The sequence below is a fragment of the Petaurus breviceps genome, unplaced genomic scaffold (genome assembly GCF_028583685.1).
Source record: "Petaurus breviceps papuanus isolate PSGF00001 unplaced genomic scaffold, PetGlider_PUasm1.0 171, whole genome shotgun sequence".
In the NCBI taxonomy this organism is placed as follows: Eukaryota; Metazoa; Chordata; class Mammalia; order Diprotodontia; family Petauridae; genus Petaurus; species Petaurus breviceps.
In genome coordinates this window covers 20631245-20655118 of record NW_027185754.1, presented here as the reverse complement: position 1 = coordinate 20655118, position 23874 = coordinate 20631245, and the positions used below count along the sequence as shown (strand labels likewise).

At 40.1% G+C, this 23874-nt stretch overlaps 1 long non-coding RNA gene across 1 annotated transcript in view; it reads left to right on the top strand.

The window, feature by feature from the left end:
* The first annotated feature begins 11094 nt into the window (after positions 1–11094).
* Positions 11095–23874, top strand: part of LOC138157156 (uncharacterized) — a 37637-nt gene continuing 24857 nt past the window's right edge. Inside the window, exon 1 of the long non-coding RNA XR_011167321.1 lies at positions 11095–11502. This is a non-coding gene — a long non-coding RNA (uncharacterized lncRNA). The remainder of the gene's footprint in view (positions 11503–23874) is intronic.

The following is a 23874-nucleotide window of genomic DNA, read 5'->3' as shown; positions in this document are numbered from 1 at the left end:
GCTTGCATTCTAATATTAAAAGGCAACATAGAGAGAGGGCATGGCATCCAGGGAAGAAAGTTTTGGTCTGGGGACTCACAGGGATAGTGGATTTATGTTTAGAACAATCAATTGACAATCTTTCCTGAAGCAGTGATATTATTGTTTTCATTACTTTGTCTAGAGGCAGACTTGAAATCAGAGCAGAATGCTCAAAATATTACCTACTTTCCTATGTATGCCACATATGGAGTCAGCCACGTATGGATTATTGAGTCTAGTCCTGGGCATCACATCTGAGGAAGAAAAATTAGGATCTAGAACTCATTCAATGTAGAATAACTAAGATGTGCAAATGACTGGAAACCATAATATGTGCAGATCAGTTGAAAAATAATAGTATTTAAATAGCACTTTTAGGTTTGCATAGTGCTCATTTGTTCAGTCATAACTGACTTTTCATTAAAGCCATATGAAGTTTTTCTTAGCAAAGATATGGTTTGCCATTTCCTTCTCCAGTGGATTAGACAAGCAGTGGTTAAGTGATTTGCCTAGGGTCACACAGCTAGTGAGTGTCTGAGGCTGCATTTGAATTTAGGTCTTCCACACTTCAGGCCCAGTGCTCTATCCATTAAGCTAACTTCCTCCTTTGTTCCTCAAAACAGCCCTGTGAAACAAATGCTATTATGCCCATTTTATAGGTGAGGAAACTGAGCCTGAAAGGTTAAGTGACTTGCCCAGGGTCACAGACCTAAAGTAGTGGCTGGGGAAGGATTTTAATTCAGATTTTCCTGACTCCAAGTCCAACACTCTATTCACCACACCACCTAGTTGAAGGGTAAATGGGTTAACAGTGGTGAATCCAGTGGTGGATAGATAATTCAAGCAAAGTTATTGAGCTGGGAGGGAAGACTAAGCATTTAAACTTGTGTCATTTCTGAATAAGCAGGAAGGAGAAAGAAGAAGAGACTCAGAGGAAAGATATTCCCAACTTGGAGCTTTAATGGATTCCAGAAAAGCCCTCCAGTCCCTTCAGTCTGGTATAGCTGGAGTTATTTTCCTTACCCTATGTCACTCATCAAACTGGGCCATCAAACAATTGATTCTCCTACCCAAAGGAAACAGTGGCCACTGATGGATCAGGTACAACATAGAAAACAACTAAATTGTCCATATTACACCTTCAGAAATCAACTGGCCCAGCCCTCTATCTCTAAGGAGGAATGAGCATCAGGATAAACAACTACTGAGTGTGAAATCAACATGTGAAAGAAGGCTAGGTATGACATGGTCGGGTGTGGGGTGGTCAGGGCTGGAAGAATACCATTAGTTTCATCACGATGGGTATCTGTATAACCTGGTTTGCACTTAGTCATGTAATTGCTCACCAAGTCCTCACTTCTAAAGTAATGGCATCTTCTCTAACAGGGTTTAGTTCTTTTGTTCTGGGGTCATCCTTTCTGTTGTGTGATGTCAGGTCCAGTATATTGTCCTTATTCAGAGCCATCCTTATGAGTACTGGTTGTGTAATCCTTAGGGCTGTATTCTTGGCATGGGAGATTCCTGGAACTCTGAGCTCAAAGGTCAGCACATTTTCAGAAGCTGGTCCCCTTCAAAGCTTAGACAATAGCTCCTACCTCCCCCTTCCCAACCCTCCACTGCCTCCTTATCTCTACCTCTTGGAATCCTTAGAACTCCTCTCTACCCTCAGAAATTACAATTTATTTTGTATATATTGAATAATTAATTCTGTGGACATCTTGTTCCCCTCAGTAGAATGTAAACTCCTTGAGGGCAGATATTGTCTCTTTTGTGTATTTTATCCACATAAGTGCTTACTGAATCAAATGATGCCACTCATTCCAGCTCATCCAGTACAACTGGCTCATCTACTTGCCTGTTCCCATTGCCCTCAAAAAACAGCTGTGGTTGGATAAGTACATAGTAGAAAACAGGAACACACAATGTAATCATGACCGGAGGCCTTGGGGCCTTAGTGCTAGTAATGCCAAATCTTTCTGAAAAGGAAGTAAAAATGATTTCAGGATATTCTCTCTGCGGAAAGAACATTCCTACTTGTTTGGACACCCTCAGGTTTTAGATGAATAAAAACAGAGACATATTACAGTGAAGTGGCTCCTATCAATCAACCAAGAAGCATTTTTAAGCATCTACTATTGTACTGTATAAATACAATAAATGAAATAATCCCTATTGGTAAGAAGTTTACATTCTAATGGGAGAAAACAAGGACTATATATACATATATAGGTGTGTGCACATATGTATATATGTACGTATATATATATACATGCATATCCATATGTAGAATAAATACACCATAGTTGAAAATTGAATTTTTTGTGAATACACACTAACAATTGAAGGGATCAGGAAGGGTCTCGTATAGAAGGTGGTACACCAACTATGATTTGAAGGAAGAGATGGAATCTCACCTGCAGAGGTGAGAAAGGAGTACATTCCAAGTAAAGGAGAAGTCCAGTGCAAAGGCAAGGAAATGAGAGAGAGAGTATTCTATGTGAAGAATATGGGCAGTAGATGGCATGGTGGATCAAATGCTGGGCCTGGAGTCAGGAAGACTCATCTTCCCGAGTTCAAATCTGGCCACAGACACTTGCTAGCTGTGTGACCCTGAGCAAGTCACTTAATCCTGTTTGTCTACATTTCCTCATCTGTAAAATGAACTGGAGAAGGAAATGGCAAACCTCTCCAGTATCTTTGCCAAGAAAACCCTAAATGGTATCATGAAAAGTCAGACATGACTGAAACGACTGAACAACAACAAATTTTGTCTTGATACCAGAGTGTAGGAGAGAGGTAATGTATAATGAGCATGGAAACATGAGGTAAGGTTGTAAAGGGCTTTAAAAGATATCTAGATAGATAAATAGATAGATAGAGCACAATGGAAATTTACTGTATCTACTATGCTAAGCAATGTGGATGGAAATACAAACAAGGGGGATGATTGACTAAATTAAGTCACCTCATGGAAGTTTAAGTGATGATGCTCAATTAATATCAATCATAGGTTTCAGAGTATGACAAGTCCTTGAAAACCATTGGGCAAAGTAAAAAACACCAATTGGAAGTCTGTTCCAGGTGCCCACTGGGTCCAGTATAATAGGGATTTACTTTGCACATATCCAAATCGCCTAATATGGGAAAGGAAAGGGACCAGCTTCTGGGAGAAAACATTCTGTTTTCCCCTGCCACGTAGGTGGGAACAGATTCTTTCAGATGGCTACATAACTGGAATAGGCTGCATCTTTAAAAACTACCAGACTGAAACAATCTCATTCTCTATTTTCAGGTGTGTCTAGAAAGGGTGAAAGTCCTATTTACCCATAGTCAGTTGATAAGCACCTACTAGGTATCTACCCTATCCTAAGCACTGGGAATATAAAAGGAGGTAAAAGACAATCCCTACCCTGGAGGGGCAACAACATGCAAATAAATTTGTACAAATAGCCTATATGCAGGATTAAATGAAATAATAGAAGAAAGGCACTAGAGTTAAATTCAGTTGTGTCTAACTCTTCATGACCCTCTGGGGATTTTCTTGGCAAAGATACAGGAGTGGTTTACTCTTTCCTTCTCCAGCTCATATTACAGATGAGGAAACTAAGGCAAAAAAGGTTAAATGACTTTCTTAGGGTCTCACAGCTAATAAGAGTCTGAGGTTGGATTTGAACTCTGGAAGAGTCTTCCTGACTCCAGGCACTCTATCCATTGTGTCACATAGGGGCCAACTAAAATTAAGAGGGATTTTTAAAGGCTTTCTATAGAACAGACCTGCACAATTTAGCAGTTAGGTAAGGGCCAAAATTAAAAGAAGTTTAACTTCTTCGACCACAGTTGGGGTTTTAGTGGCTCACTTTCCAAGTAAAAGTATAATTAATGATTAAACTTTTGCAAATGAACCATATTTTTTAAAAGGGAAATTTTAATTAATATCAATTAATTACACTTATTACTTAAGATTTTTGTTTATCATGAAACCATATTAATTTTTTTAATTGCTAAGTGGTACAAGTTTTAATACATTTTTGAGGTTTTCTTACTGTTTACATTTAGTAATGACCAAAACCACAGTGAAAAGATGTGATTCTACCTCCTCTCAGATTAGAGACAGACTGACAATGATCTTTGGTTGCCTCAGGTCACATAACAAACAGGAAAGAGTGCTCAGTGGCAACCCACCTGCTAAGTTACATGATGGGCACAATAGTGACTATTGGAAGGCAGGTTAAATGGCATAGACAAAGCACTTGTAACATCTTTACTTTTTTGTATATCCTCTATGTTTTTCACTGGTGTGATAGTAATGGCAATTAAAGATTCCCCTGTATTGGGCTTGGTTTTCAAACTGATTGTGTTAAAACCCAGAGTTTGTTAATCCCACCTGTGGGATGGGCTTGTTGATGTGAAAAGAAAGTCCTGAACTGGGAGGAGCTGGTGATGTAGATTTGGAGAGACACTAGAGAGAGGCGGAAGATCTTTTTGGAAGCAGCACCTCGTGGAGAGAGAGAGACTAAGAGAATTGCTGGTGGCCGCTTTGAATTGCCCTGGACTTTTGAGACCTGCCCCCTGAGCTGCCAAGGACTGAGGAGACATGGCTGTTTTGCTGGTACTTTGTCTGTCTGTTTTGATGTTGTTTTGCCAGATTTGTCCACTGGTGAAAGACAGTCCTTTTGTTGAAGAAGTCCTGGAACCTGGCTGTTCGCTAAGAAGCCCTGAGACTGTCCTGCAGACAGAGAGTGAATACTGTCCACTGGTGAGGGACAGTACTGTTGTTGCAGGGGTCTGGAGACTGTCCTGCAGACAGAATGAATACTGTCCACTGGTGAAGGACAGTGCTGTTGTTGCAGGGGTCTGGGAGCCTTTCTGTTGGTTCAGAAGCCCTGAAGAAGGATTGTCTTGTTGTATGTTTACAGAAATCCTGGGAGAGGGCTTTGCTAATGTGTTCAGGGGTTCTAGGACTGTTCTACAGACAGAGGATGAATTCATGAAGGGACTGGCAATGTATCTTATGGCCTTGCTAAGCCTTGTCTCCCCAGGAACTAAGATTGCTGAGAACTTGCCTCGTGTCAAGATGAAGAAAAGAAAAGAAAATTTGGGTATTAAGTGCTGTGTTTAAACTTGATGTAACTCTGGGGTAGATTCAATTGTGATCCAGGGGTGGAGAAGTATTTAGAACAGGGACTTTGTAATTGATTGAATGATTGGAAGATCCTGGGGTGGGGTAGTACTTGGAGATTATTTAATCACACTTAGTAAATGCTGTATTTTGAATGATGTCACGTTTTGATCTTCTCTATTCTTGGTTTGTCACTGAATAAAATAGAGAGCACCTATGCTGGTATTTTGAACCTGGGAAGTTGCCTTCTTTTGGCATTACATTACAACTGGCCACCTGAAATCTTTTTTTTATTTTTCTTTTTGCTTTTTGGAGGGGGGGAGGTAGGGCAATTGGGGTTAAGTGACTTGCCCAAGGTCCCATGGCTAGTTTTGTGTTAAGTGTCTGAGGCAGAATTTGAACTCAGGTCGTCCTAACTCCAGGGCTGGTGCTCTATTTACTGTGCCACCTAGCCACCCCATGCCTGAAATCTTTTGGCAGGCCGCAAGCAGCCTGCGGGCCACATGTTGTGTAAGCCTGCTATAGAAGGTTGACTTTTGGTTGGGACTTGAAGTGAACCAGGGAATTGAGGAGGTGGAAATGAGGAGGTGTAATGGTAATGGGAATTTGAAGATCTTCCCTGACCCTTGTATTTGTAAACAGGTACTTAGCACCTTGTTCCAAGTTCATGATTGTGTCAAGTATTAAGACCCAGAACTTGTGAATACCACAGTGGTATGGACTTGCTGATGTAACAGGAAGAGGCTGGAACAGGGAGGAGCTAATAGCTTATATAAAGAAAAGCCCAAGTTAGACAGCCAGAACTTCTGGGAGCAAGCAGCATGGAGGCTGAGGAGCTAAGAATTGAGAAGAAAACTGAGAACTGAGAAGAACTGAGAAGAGGATTAAGAAGAAATGAGAAGAGAAAAGATTTTGAGAACAGGACTTGTGGTGGAAGAACTTCTGAGAGCCATCCAGAGCTGCCGGGAACAAGAACTGAGGAGAAAGGAGAACTAGGAGGAAGTGTGACTGTGGTGCCAGTACTTTGTTTGTCTCTTTTGATGTTACTTTGTCTCAGGCCTTGTTGTTGGGTCTTATGTTGATTTCTCAAGCAGAATGTGAATGAATGTTTTTGTGGCTTTGTTAAGCTTTGTCTTCCCAGAACAGAAACTGTGAAGCACTTGTAGTGACCTCAACACTGTGAGCTTCAATATGAAGCAGGAACTGCACAAGAAGCTGGACAAGGAACTTAGAGTTGTCTGCCTTTGAACCCAGGTGGTAGTTGGATAGATTTGGGCAGGAGCCGGCACCATGGAAGAGGAACCATGGAAGCTGAGAGCCTTCCTCTAGTCAAGATGAAAAGACCTCTCCTTGGGTACTTAATGCAAACTGAGAAGATCATGATTACTGTGAGATAGGGGTGGAGAACTCTGACCTTTACATTTAGATGATTGAGTTAAAGACTTCTCTAATTAAGAAGAAAGAAGACTTTTTGATTGAAGAGATTAAGACAATGTGAACTAGGGGTAGAGAACCTTGACCTTTGTTCTTTGTGTCAGTTAAACAGGCTTGACTCCTTAAGGGTGATTGAATTAAGGACTTACTAAAGGATTGAGTTCTTACTAAATGAATATATTTTGCTTAAAACTATGTGATCACTTTGTTGAAAACTATATGGCCACTTTAGTGATAAGTTGTTGAGTTACAACATTGTGAATGCTGTACTTTGATTTCTGTGAATTTTTTGTCTTAATTTGTTTGTTACTGAATAAATAGAGGGTTCACTATAATGTGTAATCAGAACCTTGAAAGCTATTCACAACAGCAGTCCTCTGGAAAGCTGCTCATGCTTTGCTTTACAAGAAGGAGATCATTTCAGACAATGACAACAACTAGAGAAAATGCCTAGAGCCAAAAGATGTGGTGTTTTGTTCAAGGAATGCATAGGAGGTCAGTATCACCAGATCAAAGAGTACCTAAAGCGGAATAGGGTGTAAGAAGTCAGGAAAGGTGCAGTTCTAAGCACAGGCAGTGGAATCCCCAGATCTAGAATCTACTCATGGTGACCTGACCTTGTAGGCCAGATTCCAGACCACATGTTGCTGCCATCAAGGAAGCCCTGAGAAACTGGGGTGCCTGGGACTCAAACCTAAGGGGAGATTTGGTCTTGGAACTTGAAGGGATTATGCTAATAAGAACTTAGCTAAGCTGTGAACCTAATACCCTTCTACTCCCTGGAGACTCTGAGGTACCTCCAGAATTCTGCCGGGCATAAAGGAGCTAAGACTGATCTGCAACAATTGGGATTGGGATAAGGCTCATTAGAGCTTATATAGGCTATAAGTGGAAGCTTGTCTGGGATGCAGTTCCTGCCCTCAAGGAACTTTCATCTAATAAGAAAATAATAATTAATAATAATATGTAGTTAATATTTATAGAACACTTTAAGGATTGCAAAGTGCTTTACAAATATCATCTCATTTTATCCTCACAATAACCCTGGGAGATAGGTGCTATAATTATTCCAGTTCTACAAATGAAGAAACTGAGGCAAATAAAAATTTAGTACTTGTTCAGGGTCACACAACTAGTAAGTGTCACAGGCTGGATTTGAACTCAGGTCTTCCTGAATCCAGGTCTAGCTCTTTATCCACTGTAACAACACAAGAAGGTGAACTGGAAATAGGGGGAGGTTCCAGGAATAGAGTACAAGGTTCCAGTGGGGAGAAGATGATGTTGAGCAGAATGGAGGTGACATGATCTACAGGAGTTTATTCTAGAGTCAATGGAAATCCACTAGAGTTCAATGAAGTAAATCACTTTGGTAGTAGTATGGAGAAAGAACTGAAATGAGGACAGACTTGAGGCAGGGAAATCAATTAAGAGAGTATTGCAATAATCTAGGCAAGAGATGAGGGCTAGTGGTATGACCTTTGGCAAGTCATTTAACCCCAATTGCCTTGCCTTCCCCCGTCAAAAAAAAAAAAAAGAGAGAGAGATAAGGGCCTGAACTAAAGTGGTAGCTATATAAGCAGAGAGAAGTATCTATCAGATGTGAGTGATATTAAGGAGGTAGAAATGGCAAAATTTGGCAGCTAATTGGATACATGGGTTAAGGAGGATTGAGGATTTGAGGATAATATCGAGATTATGAACCTGGGCAATTGGAGATATATCCATCCACAGAAACAGGAAAGATTGGTAGTGTGTGTGAGGGGAGGAGGAAGAAGGATAATGAGATCAGTTTTGGATGTATTAAGTTTTAGATAGATCTGAGACATTCAGTTTGAAATGTCCAACAGGCAATTAATGGTGCAAGATTGGTTATATTTGTATATAATGTAACACATAAATACCTGTGTGTCATCATAAATGTGATAATTAAACCTGTGGAAGCCAATGAGGTCACCAAGAATGTAGAGAGGGAAGAGTGGGCCTAGGTAGAATAGAGTCTTTTGAAATATAGGCAAACATTTCCCAACATCAAGCCCCACCCAATATCAGAAAAAATGATCTTATCTTCCTAGGAGTCTTGGAGTAACTGGTGATCCTTTTCTCTTTCTCCTCTGGCTTGTGAATACTCTTGGAACATGATCTCTGCTTTTCCATACCATAGAATAAGCCCTTTCTAACACAACAAACTGACTAATCTAGCCAGACCATTAGGTACAAATATGCTAAAAGGGACCTTAGACATTAGCTAGTTCATCTCTCCATTATACAAATGAGGAAACTGAGGACCACAAAGGTTAAGTAACCTGACAAAGGTTATACAAGTTGTAAGTAGTCAAGCTAGTATCCAAACCCAACTCTTCTGACTCCAATTCCTGTGCTCTTAGCGTTGTACCTATACTGTCTCTGAACTTCACTGGTTTAGCCCTGACTCTGCAGCCAAGTGGGCTCTATAGGTGAACAGGTAAACACAGAATGAAAATGTGGGGCTTTATTATCAGAAAAATACTGTCTTTTAAGGCTCTTTTGGATTCCAATATTATAGTTCTGGTAAAGAGCCCTTTGAAGAGAGTAAGCATTTATTAAACACCTATTATATGTCAGGTACTGTCCTAAGTGTTTATAATTATTATCTCATTTTAGTCCTCATTGTGTGCACCCCAAAACTGTGTGCAAAAGAGATCCTTACCCAAATAATACACAGAGGCTTCTCAAAGCAGGAAGCAGAAAAGAATGGTTTATTATGATCTCAAGAAAGGGCAACCTCCCTCCCCCTTTCTACCCGTGTTTCCCCGATAATAAGACCTATCCTGAAAATAAGCCCTCCCCTTACTGTGTAAGATTCCTCTAAAATAAGCCCTCCCCCCAAAATAAGCCCTATTGAGATTGCTACTGTAGTGAAGGTGATCCCCTGCGCTACACGCTACATTATGGTACCCTCTGTATGCACCGTCCCCCCCTCTCCCCCCACCCCGTGAAACGCACGCCGCGCTGCATCCAATCAGAGCTGCAGCAGTGAGCGCGTCATCCTGTTCTTCCCCAGTGATTTGATTATTGAATAAAGGTACCTTTTTTTTGTTCACATTTACCTGTTTATTAAAATTGCTGTCAATGTTCATTAAAATAAGCCCTCCCCTGAAAATAAGCCCTCTGGTGTTTTTCTGTCCAAAAAAAAATAATAAGACAGTATCTTATTATCGGGGAAACACGGTAACAAATAGGGAGGAGAAGCAATTTACAAAAGGAAATGGTGAAGTTATAAAGCCCTAAGGAGGGGAATTTTCCCCCACCCGATACTGACCTTTTTCTTCCATTGGCTGGAAGTCAGGTGCACAATCTAAGCATGGCAATCTACCTCAAGTACAAGAACATGGAAACGGTAGACCACCCAATGTACATTTGAGAAAGCACTTCTGTCCTTTTTGAGCATATCTTATGCTGAGGTGTCACTGAGGAGAGGGGTGACTCCCTACCGCTCTGAGTTTTGAGTCCTTGTAAATCATGTGATTTCCACTGAAGGGGAACTTGGGCCTGTTTCCCACAAAAAGCCTTACTAGATTTTAGAGTATAGTGTGAGAAGTTTTCACTTCTTTCATTCATCCTTAAATAAAAGAGACCTGCAAGGAAACTGGGTCAGAGGAGATTGATACCAGTTTGACTAAGCCTTTGGTCCCTCTCATTCTTCCCTGCCAGGGAGCACACCTCATTGTGAGAAAGTATCTAAATGATCCTGATGTTTTTTCGTCCTCATGTATGATATGCTTTCTCCTATCCCCGTGTCTTTGCACTGGTTCTCTTCCATGCCTGGAATGCTTTCCCTCCTCACCTCTGCTTTTTAGAATCTCTGGCTTCCTTCAAGAATGAACTCAAATACCACCTTCTGCAGGAGGGAGAACTTTTTGAGTGCCCCCGGCAGCTAGAGACTCCTCCAAGGTTCCATGAGTTCTTTGGAAATGAGTGATGAGAGTATTTGAGCAAGAAAAAAAGGAGGGGTGGCCTTTTTGTGCTACCAAGGATAGACCTTCTCTCCTGAAAGGCCCTGAATGAAAAAGGTATGGAATGAAGGTCCAGATATGTAGAGGTTTCAGGCAAAAATCCAAGCTACAGTGAAAGGAGGGAATGAAGGAAATGCATTGTACTCTCTGACACAGGGACAGCAGATTCTAGAAAATTTAAAAATCTTCCTAGGGTTTATAGGGAGATAGATTGTAGGAACTGATTTTCACCTTCAGTTGGAAAGGCCAAGTAAACATCACATTAAGGGACATTTGAAAGGGATTAGAAAACCTCCTGGGGTTGGAGTGGGAGTGGGGGAGTGGTGCAAAGAGTCTATTCTGCTTCAGATCCTAGGTTTTTCTGGGAAGGGCCCCTAAGGCAACATCTTGGGGGTGGAATGTCTAGTGTTTGTTTTTGGAGGAAGGGAGGAAAGGGAGAGGCCAAAGAGACTAAAGGGGAGGGAAAAGGAGAAAAGGAAAAGGGAAGGGAGTAGAATTTGATTTTGATTTTGAAGGGAATTTATTTTTGCCTAATCTAACCCAGTTCTTTTATAGATGAAGGAAGTAAGAGGAATAAAAAGGGGCTACCACACTGTAAGAAAAACCACAATCTCCTACTCTTCAGGCTGATGGGGTTCCATCTGGAGGAATAGTCTTGGCTGTGCCTCTTGAGGATTATTTGTAGAAGGGACTAAGATGGCTGTGAGCCTCAGGATGGGAGGTGGAAGCTGGCTTAAAGCATCACATTCCTACCTACCTCATGGTCTGGGAGCTGATTTGGAAAAGGGTTGGCCAGACTTTCTGGCCAGACAACTTGTGTCTGTGGGTGCAAACAGAGGCCAGAGCCCAGAGTCATGGGCCAATGGGGCTGGAGGACAGAAGTAGGGAGAGGCCCAGAAATTAAAAGTTGGGGTGGTGATGGAAGGGAGCCACAAGGTAAGTCAGAAAGCAGAGACTTTTCCCACTAGGAAGAAGAGAGGATCTATCAGCACAGTGGACCTTTATTCTCCTTTTGTATCTTTTTCTTTTTTCTGAGTTTGTTCTCCTTCCTTTTCTTCTCTCACCTTTTCCAACCCTCAATATTCAGGCTGGGCCTGCAGTGCTCCCCAGTAATTACCTGGGTCCTGGCAGGTGGAGTTCTGACACTGTCTTCCCCACCCACTCTGAGTCTTGCAGTATCTCTCTAAGCCCTCCCTCCCTACCTTCATTACTCCTTTTTAAAAATATCTCAGCACCTCATTCATAGTCATCTTTTTTTTTTTTTTTGGCCCTCCATCAGCCTTCTAGCCTTCCTGCTATCAGTTTCATTCAACAACTATCTTATTCCATTTACCTACCAGCAGTTTCCAATTCAATTAAACAAACATTTATTAAGCTTCTACTATGTACAATACACTGTGCAAGATACAAAGTTAAGCACACCTGTCCTCAGTGTCTTCTTACTATCCATTAGTGCAGTCCTCTCTTTCCTATTTGAGTCCTATCCTTTCTACAGAGGTATCCTCTCCCTCCTACTCCATGTCTTTTTCTTCCCAGTCTACCTGTCTCTCCTTTCTGCCCACCACAGGCAGAGTCCCATTTAGCATGCTGTGTGCTTCCTTCTTTGGGTCCTGGACTTCATACTTAGTATAATTACCAGTCAGAACTGAAGGATTCTGACTACTGTGGCCTAATGGCCCACCACAACCCTATTCTGACCTAAGCACCACCTCAGATCATGGAATCTTAAATTAGAAGAGGGACCTTAAGGCAAGTAATTTAATCTCTATCTGAATAAAATTCCCTCTACAAATCCTCTGGTAAGCTTCTGCTTGAAGACCCCAAATGAAATGGAACCACTACCTCTAAGGCAGTACATTCTTCTTTACATAGTTCTAACTTTTTAAAAAGAAAACGTCTATTGGTATTTTTGTTTTGATGTTACTTTCATTTCCAAATATATCCCTCCTTTCATCCTCACTTGATGTACCATCCCTGTTAACAAAGAATAAAAAAGAAAGAGAAAAGATAAATATAGCAAAACTAAGCAATGTATCAATCAAGCCTGATAGTGTGAGTAATGTTCTACCCCTATAGTCTCTTATCTCTGAAAAGAATAGAGGAATATGAATTTTTTCAACTCTTCTCCAGGGTCAAATTTGAACATAACACCAGTTTCAGTTTTTGATTCTTTCATTTACAAAGCTATGGACACATTTTGTATTGTTTTCCTGAGTTTGTTTAACTCATCCTGCATCAGTTCATAGGAGTCTTTACACCTCTGATGTCTTCACAGTCATCATTTCTTTTTTTAAAATGATTTCTTTTCTTTTTCTTTTTTGCTTTTTGGAGGGCAATTGGGGTTAAGTGACTTGCCCAAGGTCACACAGCTAGTTAAGTGTCAAGTGTCTGAGGCCAGATTTGAACTCAGGTGCTCCTGACTTCAGGGCCAGTGCTCTATTCACTGTGCCACCTAGTTGCCCCTGTGTGTTTCTTTCTGTTTAAAGTATGTCTCTTATAAGCAACATATTGGTGAATTTTGATTTCTAATCTATTCTGCTATCTGTTTGTGTTTTATGAGTGAGCTCATCCCATTTCCATTCACAGTTATGATTACTAACTGTATTTCCCTCCATTCTATTTTCTTCCTTTTCTTTTCTCTCTCTTTTTATCCCGTCCTTCTTCAAAAGTCTATTTTGCTTCTAACCACTCCTGCCTTAATCTGTTCTGCCTTCTATCTTTCCTCCCTTTATTTTATCTCCTTCTCCATTTTTCAATTGGGGTAAGTTACATTTCTTTTTTTTTTTTTTTTTTGGAAGGGGGAAGGCAAGGCAATTGGGATTAAGTGACATGCCCAAGGTCACACATCTAGTAAGGGTGTCAAGAGTCTGAGGCTAGATTTGAACTCAGGTCCTCCTGACTCCAGGGCCAGCTCTATTCACCAAGCCACCTAGCTGCTCTGGTAAATTGCATTTCTATACACAACTAAGTCTGTATATACATTCTTCCCTCTTTGAACCAATTCTGATGAAAGTGAGGTTCAAGCATTGCCCACCATGCCCTCTCCCCATTTCCCCTTCCATTGTAAAGGCTTTTTCTTGTGTGTCTCTATTACGTGAGAAAAATTTCCCCATTCTACCTTTCCTTTCTCCCTTCCACCCTGTTTCTCACTCTTTCATTTTTTTCAGATCATTCCAATATAATCAACTCATACCCAACTCCTTCAATGATAAAATTCTTAGGAGTTACTTATATCATCTTTCCATATAAGAATGTAAGCAGTTATCAAAGTGGAGAGTAGAGCGGTGGGAGGTGGGATGGGAGGGAAGTATAATCAGTCTTTTACAATGTATCTACTATGTTATTGTTTTGCATTAGCCACACATGTGCAACCTATACTGAACTGCATATCTTCCCAGGAGGGGTGAGTGACAGGGAAGGAGGGGAATGAATCTGGAATTGAAAGTTTTGAAATCAAATATTCAAATATGTATATATAAATGTATATGTGTGTGTGTGTGTGTGTGTGTGTGTATATATATATATATATATATACTCTTATTAATACCATCTTACATGTAATTGGGAAATGGGATGTACAGGCACTGAGGCATAGAGATCCACTGGAAAAGTGGAAAGGGGTATGGGGTAAAATGTGGGAGAGAGCAGATTGGAGGAGGGGATATCCTGTGGGACTGCTATTTTGTGGCGGTGGGTGGGGGAGAAATGGGGAGAAAATTTGTAACTCAAAATCTGGCGGAAATGGATGATATAAATGAGAAGTTAATAAAGCATTAAAAAAAATAATAAAATAAAAAAAACTTCAAAAAAAAAAAAAGAATGTAAGCAGTTTATTGAGTCCATTATGATTACTCTCTCATGTTTACCTTTTTAGGCAACTCTTGAGTCTTCTGTTTAAATTCCAGGTTTTCTATTCAGTTCTGGTCATTTCATCAGGAATGCTTGAAAATCCTCCATTTTCTTAATTGTTCATTTTTCCCCCTGAAGTTTTACACTTAGTTTTGTTGGGTAGGTTATTCTTGGTGGTAATCCTAGCTCCTTTGCTTTCCAGAATATCATATTCCAAACCTTTCATTCCTTAAATGTGGAAGCCACTAAATCTTATTTTTTTTTTGCTTTTTCTTTTTTTGGAGGGGCAGTTGGGGTTAAGTGTAAATGTTAAGTGTCTTGAGTCCAGATTTGAATTCGGGTGCTTCTGACTCCAGGGCCAGTGCTCTATTCACTGCTCCACCTAGCCGCCCCGAAGCCACTTAATCTTGTATGATCCTAACTGTGACTCCATAATATTTTAATTGCATCTTTCTGGCCATTAGAAATATTTTCTATTTGACTTGGGAGCTCTGGAATTTCACTATAATATTCTTGGGAGTTTTCATTTTGGGATCTCTTTCAGGGGGAGATCAATGGATTCTTTCATTATCAAGGTAATTATCAATTATCATTATCAAGGAAAACTGCCTTGCTAGCTTACATCCAGATGGCAAAATAGATTCCTATTTTACCATCTGGATGTAAGCTAGCAAGGCAGTTTTCCTTGATAATTTCTTGAAATATGATATCTAGGCTCTTTCTTTGATCATGTTTTTCAAGTAGCACAATCACTCTTAAATTTTTTCTTCTTGATCTATTTTCCAGGTCAGTTGTTTTTCCAATGAGATATTTCACACTTCCGTTTTTTTCATTCTTTTGACTTTCTTTTATCATCATCATTATTATTATTATTATTATTTGCCTTTTGTAGGGCAATTGGGGTTAAGTAACTTGCCTACGGTTACACGGCTAGTTTTTTTGTATGGGTGTTAAGTGTCTGAGGCTGGAACTGAACTCAAGTCCTCCTGACTCTGGGGCCAGCACTTTTACTCACTGCGCCACCTAGCTGCCTCTCTTTTATTATTTTTCGATGTCTCATGGAGTCATTAGCTTCCACTTGTCCAATTCTAATTTCTAAGGAATAATTATCTTTGGTGAGATTTTGTATTTCTTTTACCATTTGGCCAATTCAGCTTTGTAAAGAGTACTTTTCTTCAGTGAATTTTTGTATTTCATTTTCCATTTGATCAAATCTGCTTATTCTCTTCAGTGAATTTTTGTGTCTGTTTTAACATTTAGTCAATTCTGGTTTTTAAGGTGTTATTTTCTTTAAGGTTTTTTGTACCTTTCTTACCAAGCTGTAAATTTTCTTTTCATAATTTTCTTACATCACTCTCATTTCTTTTCCCAATTTTTCCTCTACTATTCTTATCACTTTCAGAAATTCTTGTAATTTTGGGTCCAGTTAGCATTTTTCTGAGGCTTTCTTTTCTTGTAGCTATTATCACATTTTGTCTTCTTCTGAGTTTATATATTAGTTTTCCTGGCCACCATAGTAGTTTTTTTTATGGTCAAATTTTTGTTGTTGTTGTTTACTAATTTTCCCAGCTTATTTAGTAACTTTGAAGTTTATGTTAAAGTTGGGTTCTGCTTACCTGGCAGTGGGGAGGCACTGTCCCAAGCTTCAGGCTTTTTTGTACTGCTCTTTTCAGAGCTATTTCTAGGGATCTATAAATAATTGGTGCTTCCAAGATAGTGTGATCTTGGGAGACGTATGGTCACTGTTGTCCTGGTCTAAGCTCCTGTCTTTATCTAGGAAGGGCCCTAGGTTCCCTGCAGCCTTATGTGCTAGTGTTCCTCTTTGCTTTGGGACTGTGACCAGGGACAATGCCAAGCAGCATCAAATGTACTTAGTGCATGGGTGGCTAGGTGGTGCAGTGAATAGAGCACCAGCCCTGGAGTCAGGAGGGCCTGAGTTCAAATCTGGCCTCAGACACTTAACACTTACTAGCCATGTGACCTCGGGCAAGTCGCTTAACCCCAATTGCCCTGCCTGCCCCTCTCCAAAAATAAAAAAAATATGTATTTAGTACCAATCAAGAGTCACCTATACCCTCTTTCTGACCAATTGTTATCTGACCCCTTTATGTTCTCTGGCCTGAGGACTCCCAAAACTGCTGTTGCTATGGCTACTATTGGGTGCTGCTTGTGTGGACAGTTATGATTTCCTATAGCATAATGATACTCCTTTACATTCACATACCACAGTTTGTTTGACCATTTTTTCATTCATAGGAAATATACTTTGTTTCCACATATACTTCCACATATACTTTGCTACTAGGAAAATATACTTTAGGAGGGGGCGGAGCCAAGATGGCAGAGTAAAAGCAGGAGCTTGCTTGAGCTCATGCCCTAACCACCTCTAATACCTGTAAAAAAATGACATCAATAAAAAAGTGATTCTATTTTAGAATAAAAAATTCTGAACAAATTTTAGAACTACAGAACCCACAAAATGACAGAGTGAAATACATCTCCAGCTGAAGTCAGCCTGGTAAACTGAAAGGAAGGGTCTATGACACTAGGCTGGGAGAGGAGCACAGTCCTGTGTGGGCTGTGCCAGGATAGACCGATGGCACAGACCGTCCAGAGCAGACCTCAGGGGACTGAATCACTGGCAGCTGTGGCAGTTTCTAGACTTCTCCAACCTATAAATGCCAAAGAGAAAATAAAGGCTCAGTGGGGAAACTCTGTTGGACCTGGGTGAGAGAAGAACCTGGTCCAGCCCCTGCCCCCAGGGCATTGGAGGCAGCTTTGATTGTAGCAGTAGAACAGCTGTTTCCAGAGCTCCAGGTCCACAGATGGTGGGGGGACCAAGTGGCTGATCAGTAGGGCAATCGCAAGAATCTCTTTGGTGGCACTGAAGCAGGATTCTCTTGCCTTGCTTGGATCTGGGTCACAGTCTTGGGTGGTGGTCCTGGGGTGAGGAAGAGCACTGGCATGGCAGAGCTTGTGGTGGCTGTGGAGAGGGAATCCTTCTCACAGTTGTGAGGCAGGTGCCTGGAAGTAGCTCTGACAACAGCTGTGCAAAACTCCAGAAATCTGAGAAACAGCACTCTCCACTCTGGAAGCAGAGTTCCACTGTGGCAAAAAAAAACTCAAAAGTCAAGTAATTGACTGGCAAAATGAGCAAACAGAGGGAGAGAAATCAGACTATAGAATCATTCTTTGGTGACAAAGAAGATCAAAACATAGAATCAGAAGAAGACAACAAAGTCAAAATTCCTACATCAAAAGTCTCCAAGAAAAATATGAATTGGTCACAGGCCATGGAGGAGCTCAAAAAAGATTTTGACAATCAAGAGAAGTTGAGGAAAAATTGGGAAGAGAAATGAGAGTGATGCAAGAAAATCATGAAAAACGAGTCAACAGCTTGCTAAAGGAGACCCACAAAAATACTGAAGAAAATAATAACTTAAAAAATAGACTAATTCAAATGGCAAAACAGGTCCAAAAAGCCAATGAGGAGAAGAATAAAAAGCAGAATTGGGCATGGAAAAGGAAGTCCAAAAAATAATTCCTTCAGAATTAGAATGGAGCATCTGCTAATGACTTTATGAGAAATCAAGAAATTATAAAACAGAACCAAAAAATGAAAAAATAGAAGACAATGTAAAATATCTCATAGGAAAAACAACTGACCTGGAAAATAGATCCAGTAGAGATCATTTAAAAATTATTGAACTACCTGAAAGCCACAATCAAAAAAAGAACCTAGACATCATCTTTCAAGAAATTATCAAGGAAAACTGACCTGATATTCTAGAACCAGAGGGTAAAATAGAAATTGAAAGAATCTACCAATTGCCTCTTGAAAAATATCCCAAAAAGAAAACTTCTAGGAATATTATAGCCAAATTCCAGAGTTCTCAGGTCAAGGAGAAAATATTACAAGCAGTCAGGAAGAAACAATTCAAGTATTGTGGAAACACAATCAAGATAACACAGGATCTAGCAGCTTCTCCACATTAAGGGATTGAAGGTCTTGGAATATTATTCTGGAGGTCCAAGGAGCTAGGATTAAAACCAAGAATCACCTACCCAGCAAAACTGAGTAAAATACTTCAGGGGAAAATATAGACATTCAATGAAACAGAGGACTTTCAAGCATTCTTGATGAAAAGACCAGAGCTAAGCAGAAAATTTGACTTTTAAATACAAGAATCAAGAAAAGCATGAAAAGGTAAACAGGAAAGAGAAATCATCAGAAACTCATTAAAGTTGATCTACAAGGAAAGATGGTATTTGTAACTCATGAGACTTTTTTTCAGCATTAGGATAGTATATATATATATATATGTGTGTGTGTGTATGTAGGTATATATGTGTATATGTATACATAGAGGGCATAGGGTGAGTTGAATATGAAGGGATAATATCTAAAAAATAAAATTAAGAGGTGAGAGAGGAATATATTGGGAGAAGGAGAAAGAGAGAGATAGAATAGGGTAAATTATCTCACATAAAAGAGACAAGAGAAAGCTGTTACAATGGAGGGGAAGAGCAGGGAGGTTAAATGTGTCAACGTCACTCTCCTTGAATTTGGCTTAAGGAGGGAATAACATACACACTTAATTGGGAATCTCACCCTACAGGAAAGTAGGAGAGAAGAGTATAAAAGGGGAGGATGATAGAAGGGAGGGCAGATTGGGGGACGAGGTAGTCAGAAGCAAACACTTTTAAAAAGGGACAGGGTCAAAGGAGAAAATAGAATTAAATGGGGAGCAGGATAGGATGGAGGGAAATATAGGTAGACTTTCACAATATAAGTACTATAGAAAAGTTTTGCATTACTACACATGTAGAACCTATATTGAATTACTTATCTTCCCAGTAGGGGTGGGTGAGAAGTAAAGAAAGGAGAGAATCTGGAACTCAAAGTTTTAAAAACAAATTAAAAAAAATTGTTTCTACGTGCAACCGGGAAATAAGATATACAGGCAATGGGGTATAGAAATTCATCTTACCCTACAAGAAAGTAAGAGGGATGGGGAAAGGGGAAGGATGGGTGGGTGTGATATAAGAGAGGGCACACTGGAGGAAGGAGTAATCAGTATGCTTGCCATCTTGAGATGGGGGTAAGGGAGATATGGGGAGAAAATTTAGAACTCAAAATCTTGTGGAAATGAATGTTGAAAATTAAAATAAATAAATAAAATTAAAATAAAAAAATAGACTTTACTACCACAAAAAAATGCTGCTAAGAATATTTTGCTATATATTGGACTTTTCTTTCTGTCTTGGACCACTTTGGAGTATTTGCCTAGGATCAAGGTTTCTGAGTCAAAAAATATGAACATATTAGTCACTTTCTTAGCATAATTCTCGATTGCTTTCTAAAATGGTTTGATCATCTCAAAACTTCACCATTATGTGAGTATATGTTGTACTTGCACATATACACTTATGTTTTATACATATATATGTGTGTGTTTCTATGTGTGTGAATAATATATGTGTACAAGTGAGCCTGTCTTTTCATAGTCCCTCAACAATAACTCTTCCCATTCTTTTGTCATTTTTTCCAATTAGCCAGATATAAAGTGACACTGCAGGTGTTTTGATTTTCATTTTCTGATTATTATCTATTTGTAATGATCTTTCACATGACTGTTCACAGTTTGTAGTTCTTGTCTGTTAATAGTTTGCAGTTCTTTAAGGAACTGCTTTTTCAATATTTTTTGATCATATATTTAATGAGGAATAGTTCTTCAGGGATGAGGTACCTACAGCCTCAAAATCACATGTGGCCCTCAAGGTCCTTAAGTGCAACCCTTTGATTGAATCCAAACTTCACAGAACAAATCTCCTTAATAAAAGAATTTGTTCTGTAAAACTTGGAGTCAGTGAAAAGGCCACACCCAAGGACTTAGAAGGCCACACAGATTCCTCACCCTGTTCTTGATCTTAACATATTTCTGTTAGCAGTCTGTATATTTTGGATATTAGACCTTTATCAGAGACATTTGATGCAAAGATTTTTTTCCCATTTGAGGGTTTCCCTTTTTCTCCTAGCAGACAGCTCTAGTTGTTAAGTATTTCCTTCCTGAAATCTTTCTCACTACAACTTCAATCAATTAATCAACAAGAACTTATTAAGCATCTCTTTGTCATGCACTGTGCTATGTACTAAGGATAAACAAACAAACAAAAAGGAAATAGCTTCTGTCCTTGAAGAATTTATAATCTATTAGAGAAAAATAACATGTACATTGATATATTCCAATATGGTACATACCTATATATCAATATAGAGGAATTGGACCCTTGATTTCACTAGTGTAGGGAAGCTCCCCCAACTAATGCAATTCTTTACCTTTTCTTCAAGTCATAGTCTTAGAATTGCCTAGATGAAGCACTGAGAGGTTAGATGACAGGTCAAGGGTCACACTGCCCCTCCATCAGAAGTGGGACTTGAACCCAGGGTCTTCCTAGCTTCAAGTCAATTCTCTACCCACTGCCAAAACTACCACAAAGTAGGTTTGCTGAGGTTTGCCTTGAGCATGTGAGGGAAGGATGAAGGGTAGGGATCAGGAAAGACCTTACTAGGAGATGGCACCTTATCTGAGCTCAAAGAGAAGCCAGGAATTCTTAGACACTGGGGAGGGAGTACATTCCAGGCATGGGGGAACAGACTGTACAAAGGCATAGAGAAGGAGGTAAATGTTATTTATGAGGAAAGGCAAGTAGGCCAACTGGACCATAATGGTAGATTGCAGGAAGAGGAATAAAGGGTAACAAACCTGGAAAAATCAGCTGTAAGCTCTTGTCTACCTTGGCTCTCTATGTCATTCCTACCCTTTGCCTCTCTGATCTGAGTGCTCCAGCCATGACCTCCAAAGGTCTATTTGAGAGGAGAGATTACTCAGTTCAGATATCGTCTTATCGCTATCCTGGCTGCTCCACTTTGGGACTTCTTGGACAGACTTCTCTACCTGCTCTTCCCCATCCCACTCATGTACCATCCTCCCCTCACTCTCTCTGTTCTTGCTTTTCAACTTTTTTGGATATTGTCTTTCCCCATTAGAATGTAAGTTCCTTGAGGACAGGCTCTGCCTTTCTTTTTTCATATCTGTATTCCCAGTACAATGCCAGGCACAGAGTAGGCACTTAATGAATGGCTAATGATAAAATTTTGAAGGGCTTGAAGTATAAGACAGAGGAATTTGCATTTTACCATAGGAACAATAGGAAGCCACTGGATCTTCTTCCCCAGTGCTCCTAATTCTGCATCCTGGGGTAAGCAGAACAAGATTAATTCTTTTCTATGACATCCCTTTGAATACTTGAAAACTGCTTCTATGTTCCCCTTCAAGTTTTTTCATTTATATATAACCTCCCTCAGTTCCCCCCTCCCTTTTTTTTAACCAACCCTTGTACATTAGTCTCCATTCTTTTTACCATCCTAATCACTTTCCTCTAGACAAAGTCCAGTTTGTCAATATTGTTTTGTGTGATAGGAGCAATATCTTATTTTATTACTTTTTTTTGGAGGGGGGAGGGTAGGGCAATTGGGTTAAGTGACTTGCCCAAGGTCACATGTTTAGTTTTTTGTGTGTGTGTGTCAAGTGTCTGAGGCGGGATCTGAACCCAGGTCCTCCTGACTCCAGGGCCGGTGCTCTACTCACTGTGCCACCCAGCCACCCCCTTTTGTTTTTTTAATTTTTTTTTTTTTGCCTTTTGCAGGGCAATTGGGGTTAAGTAACTTGCCCAAGGTTACATGGCTAGTTTTTTTTGTGTGGGTGTTAAGTGTCTGAGGCCTGAGCCAAATTCAGGTCCTCCTGACTCCAGGGCTGGTGCTTTACTCACTGCACCACCTAGCCGCCCCCATTTTTTAAATTTTTTACTTATTTAATTTTAGTTGATGACAATCAGTTCCATAAGCTTTTGAGTTACAAATTTTCTTCCCCTTCTTCCCCTCCTCCTCCCCCCCAAGCAACATGCAATCCGATGTAGGTTCTAAAAATACCTTTACATTAAACCTTAGTCAAATGGTAAAGAAGGATTATAACAAATGGAATGAGTAATGAGAAAGAAGGAACAAAATAAAACAAAAAAAGAAGAGAGAGCAAGTAGTTTACTTGAATCTGCATGCAGACTCCATAATTCTTTCTCTGGATATGAAAGCCCTTTCCATTATAAATCTTTTGGAGTTGTCCTATAGCCTTGCATTGCTGAGGGGAGCCCATTCTATCAAAGTTAGTCATTGCAAATACGATGTGTTTGTAACTGTGTACAATGTTCTCCTGGTTCTACTCCTCTTACTCAGCATCAGTTTATATAAGTCTATAGGAGCAATATCTTAACCCCTGTACCTATGCAAGTCAAGTTGTGGGGGTTAGGGGAGAGGAAAGGCTCTTTAAAAGGTATTGAGATGCTAGATTCAGTTGCCTCAGGGCACTAAGGCCTCAGATTGTTGACAGCACTTACTCTCACTTTAGAACAAGCCTCAAGGAGCTTTATGAGTGGTTGGAAGTTTTGCTTGTGGATCTAGATGTCAAGGGACATCTTTATTCAGTCGAATCAGCTTGCCTCCATGCCTATCCCTGTTGAATATGCTTTGTGGGAAAATTTTATTACATTGTTTGAACCTAGCCTGGAATGGATGAGAGACCAGACTTGTTGCTTTGTTTAATGCTTAACTCAGGACTTCCAGGTCACACTAACCCCAAAAAACCTCCCAGGAATTCCAAAGATTGATGCAAGGAACATAAGGAGTTTCTTCCTGTTATATATCTCAAGTTACCTATGTGTCTTATCTGGAAACTGCCTGTGTGCTGACCAGCCAGTTCATTTCCTTCTGTCTTTGCTTGAACTCTACATTGCAAAGATTACAGAGACTGGGGGAGGAAGGGGGGAAGCACCTATTTCAGCTCACCCCTCTTCCCAAAGACTGAATAAACTTTTTTCTAAATCTTTTTTCATTTCCTTTTCATTAGTGCCTGCTGTCTGCTGTGGTTAAGTCAATCACCTTTTGTTAACTATGAATAACTTAAACATGCCTCACTTTGTTGCAGGGTTGTTGCTCAGGCATTTTTCAATTGTGTCCTACTCTGTGACGCCATTTGGGATTTTCTTGGCAAAGATTCTGGAGTTGTTTGCCGTTTCCTTCTCCAGATCATTTCACAGATGAGGAAACTGAGGCAAACAGTTAACCCTTGTCCAGGGTCCCACAGCTAGTAGGTATCTGAGGTCACATTTGAATTCAAGATGATTCTTGCTTATTCCAGGCCCAGTGCTCTATCCACTGCGCCACCTAGTGCCCATTTATTGCAGTATCATACCTAATTTACTGGGGACCTTCCTGAATCAGACCCAGCCCAGAATATCTTCCTAAAATATGGCACCCCAAACTGAACAGAATACTGTGATCTAGTTCTGATCTGGCGTGTGTGTGTGTGTGTGTGTGTGTGTGTGTGTGTGTGTGTGTGTGTG